This window comes from Microtus pennsylvanicus, chromosome 9, assembly GCF_037038515.1.
Source record: "Microtus pennsylvanicus isolate mMicPen1 chromosome 9, mMicPen1.hap1, whole genome shotgun sequence".
NCBI classification, from domain to species: domain Eukaryota; kingdom Metazoa; phylum Chordata; class Mammalia; order Rodentia; family Cricetidae; genus Microtus; species Microtus pennsylvanicus.
The window spans coordinates 90,115,913-90,120,711 of NC_134587.1; the positions used below are offsets into that span (position 1 = coordinate 90,115,913).

Consider the following 4,799-nt stretch of genomic DNA (forward strand, 5'->3'; position numbering starts at 1 on the left):
AGTTCGAGACCAGCCTGGTCTACAGAGCTAGTTCCAGGACAGGCTCGAAAGCCACAGAGAAACCCTGTCTCGAAAAACCAAAAAAAAAAAAAAAAAAAAAAAAAAAAAGAATTCAATAATAAGCAAACAAACAATGCCCTACTCTGCCATTAAAAAATTAGTCTTAAATCACTAGTCTGTCCTAGATTAAACTTGATATGACAGTTTTTTCAACAGAAAAAATTATGTGCACTTGCCCTTTTTTTCTGGTGTTGTGAAGTAAATGATTTCCAGAACAGAGAGGTCTTGACAGGATTTTATTAAAAACTCTATTTGTACAACTAAATGTGACCTTGTATATTATTGACACCCACCCCTCAAGAAAAGGACACCAGTGCTTTAATTTTGTTTCCATTCTTCACAGAGATGGATGTTAGCATTCTCTTTAGAAATTAACATAGAGGTTTTTCAAAAGAGACTACAAAAGTAGTTTTCATATGGTCTAGGAATTTCACTTTTTGGATAGTCACTTTTTGATAGTTATTTAGAGAGGAACTTGGAGGATTTAAGAGATGGAAAACAATGATCAAAATTACTATATAAAACATATTTTAATAACATAAAAGGAATGGGCAGAGCCAGCCACCAAACTTGATAAACCAGGCTAAGAAACAGACTACCTTGACCAGAAGTGCTGTCGAGTATACTATTTTTGCTTAAGAATTTTTATGCATGTGTGTATGTAGATACATGTATGTATACACATATGTGTATATATATATATAATGTGCTTTTTACTGGCTTTTTTTCCTGTTTTGTTCCCTTCCATTTCTCATAAATTTATTTGTCTTCCTCTTTCAAATAAACTGATGGAAAATATTTTTATTAACAAGCGACATTTTTAAGTTCTTTATATTGTCTATACATTTTTATTGTTGTTTGTTTTTGATAATGTAAGTTAATTACAAACTATCTTTCTTCATTTTCAATTCTTCGAATCCAGTCATGTATCCTTGCTTCTTTTTTCAAATCCCTGACCTATTTGCTCTTAATTGTTATTGCATATAAATTTGCATTTAAATATTCATACATATTTCTAAATAATCCACACTCATGCCTATAATGGCCCACCTGAAGTGATTCTTTATGTATTGTACAAAAGAATCTTGACTTTGTAGTTTATCCACAAAAATAAGCATACATAATTTTTATTTGATCCCATAACAGCTTATTGAAAAAAATGTAAACTCTAAAGATCTATGGATACTATGACATATTGATTTTTCTCCCTAAATTATGAAAGGTAATCAGAATTAATTTTATAATCGATTTAAAATCTTTTTCTGTTAAACTTTGGTAAAATAATATCACCTTAATTAATTGGTATTACTTTGTATAAGAACAAAATAAAAATAAACTTTTTGCTCCATGATCCTGTTCTTCCTTCTGTAGCATGATATTTTTTGGATGAGTTCCGCACACTGTTATTCGCTTCCCTGTATTTGCTCACTAGCAGTTAGGGATTCTTTGATCTCCAAGGTTGCTGTTGTATAATTGATCAAAGCTTTGAACCTGAGGAAGAGCATTAAGAGCTTGGATTCTGAAATGTCAGTCCGTCCCTCTCTCTTTGAGCATGCATGTTTGTGGACAGATAATTAAATTTATTTTAAAAAGAAGGAAACAGTTGTTCAATTCAATATCATTAGAACACAACATAAAGAGGTTTCAATAGCTGATTGCAGGGGACAGTTTAGACATACGTTTGGATACCTTAACATACAGACTTAATGGACTTTCTTCACAATAACCATGTAATTAATTTTGTTCTTCTATTATGAAAATGAATAACAGCCAAACCTGATATACTGACATCAATCTACTAGTATAAAATGAAGTCAACCTTCTTGAGGTTTTTAGGAGTTTGAACATTACGAATAATACATATTTCATGGCAGAAGAACTCAGACAGGTCATTCTAAATCCCCGGAATTTCGATGCAGCTTCTGCTTTCTACCTGCTGACAATGGTTCTGAAAGGGACAGAGAGAACTCGTGAAGCATGTGTCATCCAGGCTGCAAACACTGACTTCTAAAGTGTATGTGTGAGGACCTAGCAGTGAAAGTGAATATTGAAGAGAGTGATCTATTGCTCATGATACTGCCAAGACAACATTGATTTGATTGTCTCAACTGAGCTTAATTAAATTGTGGTATAAGGTGTTCCTGGAACCACTGCAGTGGAAGTAAACTCTGCTGTCATGTAGCTGGGAATGGTGACCCAGTTGGGTAGGACAGAAATGCAATAGCTTTTTGTAAAAAGCTTTGTTTAATATTTGAGCCACATTTAAGGGAAAATAAACAAACTGAGACTATAAACTGCATATTTCTAGAGGCCAGATGTAAGAATACTGATTATTTTTCTTGTGAGTGGATACGTGGTCCAAACTTCTGACAGTCATTTTGTAGGAATGGATACCACTGTTCCTTGTGTGGAGAATCCACGTCTGCTATCTCACACACTCCATCTGCTAAGGCTTTGGTGTAGGTCACTCCCAGAACTCCTGTTATTCATCTTTCTTCTTTGCTCCTTTCTCCTCTTCCTCCGTCTGCTTTTCTGTTTCCTCTCACATCTGTGCTTGCCCCTCCCTGGCTTTCCTTCTGAGAGCTGTTAATGATCTGTTAGTCCTCAAGGAGTGTGTGCCCCGTCTGCTTTGCCATTCTCTTCACCATCGCTTTGATGCCGGTGCTGTCAATATTGTAGGCAGTGAGGTCAACGTTGATAGCAGAGTCCCCCACTTTGTGTGTAGCTTCTCCTGCATTGTGCCCATACTTGTATCTGACCGTTTGTACAGTTTCTGCAGACACATTGCTGACGATGCACTTAGCCACATACTCCAAGTCCTATCCGACAGTTGAAAATCCTTGAACACTACTCTCTGCCACAAACATGGCACCATCCAGAGTGGACTTCACATCATTGTCTCTCTTAAGTGTGCTTCCATGCTACTTGACACACCGAGTGAGCTTTTTGCCAAGGCAATTTGCTACAGTGCAGACACCATGAACCAGGAACTGGCCGACTTTTGCTGCTCCTCCTGCCTGCTTCGCTATGTAGAGGCCCGTGGTGACAACTGGACTCACTTCCACCGGTTTTTCTTCTAGGTGAATGCGCACTCAGAGTTTAGAAGCTCCTTTTTGGATTGCTTTGCCAGTGAATTCAGCACCTTTGACTAAACCCTGGCTCACCCAGGAACCACCTGACAGAATGTTGTGGGCCACTTTCTAGCTCCATTCAGGTAGTTCTTTCGATTTTTATTCTGAACTTGGCTCACAGGGCACAATCTGACTCAAATTAACTTTTTTCACCTGAAGTATCTTTAGTCTTTTTCCCACGCTTGCCTTTATGGCGTGTATCCTTGCTGCCTTGGTCTATTAAAGAATCTGAAGAACCCTACTGCCTGATATCGGTGCCAGAAGCTTCCTTCCGTGGCTCAGAGGGGTGTCTTGCTCTCCCAGGGATCTGGAATTCATCTTCTCCTTCTGCTCTATTCCAGTTCACCTGGAGCCGAAGATCAGACATCTGCCTCAACAGATCCTCCAACAGCTCTCTGTCATCTTCTGCCAGCTCAGATGACAGAAGGATCCTACGAAGCACCCTGCGGCTTGTAATGGTGTCTGGAAACATGTGGGCTCCTGCGGTGCACTTCAGAACTGACAACCTATCAGGAACTTAGGTGTGCAACCAGTCACACACCTGGAGAAACCCAGGAGGGCTGTTCAGAACCGTATCCAGAGAATTACGCAAGAATTTCACGATGCTCAGGTACCCAGGGTGTGATGGAGTACTAACCTCTCCCTCAGGGTTTACAAAAATGATCTGCATTCTGTTTGGTATGAAAATCAGCTCGATTTCATTGAGCCCCAAGGTCTCGAGAGGGGGAGACTAGGAAAAGTTCCAATAGAAGTCTTCTCGCACTGACTAGAACTCCCTGGAGTTTGTTCCATAGGAAAGTGTGTAGTGACCCCCAGCAGCCTGGGGGTTGTAGGTTGGGGTGCTTCAGCGGGACAGCTGGGTGAAGGTAAGGGCCCAGCAGAAGGTGCAGCACCTGGCCTGGCACCTGTAGTACCTGCCCCAGAGATGCTCCTTCCCATCTACTTCAACAAACTGGGGAAGCTGAACTAACGGAATCTGGCTCTGCGGACTTCTTGCAGGTATCTTTCGGATGGAACTCTGGGTATCACTTGGGCACATCCTGAAGGTCATTCTGTAGAGATGTGACAAAGCCCTTGTCTAAGATCTCTAGCCTGGTGCGGACATTCTGAAATATTTCTTTCATCTTCTGTTGCATATGTCTGGCACACTCCCATACAGGGCCTATGGACCCCGGCTCTGCTTCCATGCACTGATGCCCTAAGCAGGTGTCCTATTCCTTTCTTATAGTAGTTCTTTGCGTCTTCTGCTCTAGCTTATCCATGTTCAGTCAGCCCTTTATCCGTGTTCAGTCAGCCCTTTACAGATAAACAAAAAGGCCTTCTCGTATGCTTCTTTGATGATCTTAATTTCAGCAGATTCTCCATTTTCCAGCTCTCACTTCATATTTTACAGAATAAATACAAGCCTTGCCATAGCTTCCTTGTCCAGGAGGATTACACAGAGGTCCACAAAATTAATTTTTATTTTCCAGGAACCACTTCCAGAAAGCTCAAGGGATGCCAGAGGTCTCCTCTGAGCCGAGAGCCCACTGAGAGCGTTCAAGCACAGGCCTGACATCCTCCGGCCCCAGCCAGGCCCTGCAATAGCTTTTTATTTCCTTTTGTTCA

The 4,799-nt window shown here is 40.6% G+C and overlaps 1 pseudogene; it reads right to left on the reverse strand.

The window, feature by feature from the left end:
* Positions 1-2,542: 2,542 nt before the first annotated feature.
* On the reverse strand, positions 2,543-4,575 carry LOC142856918 (spartin-like; annotated as a pseudogene).
* Between the last annotated feature and the right edge of the window lie 224 nt (positions 4,576-4,799).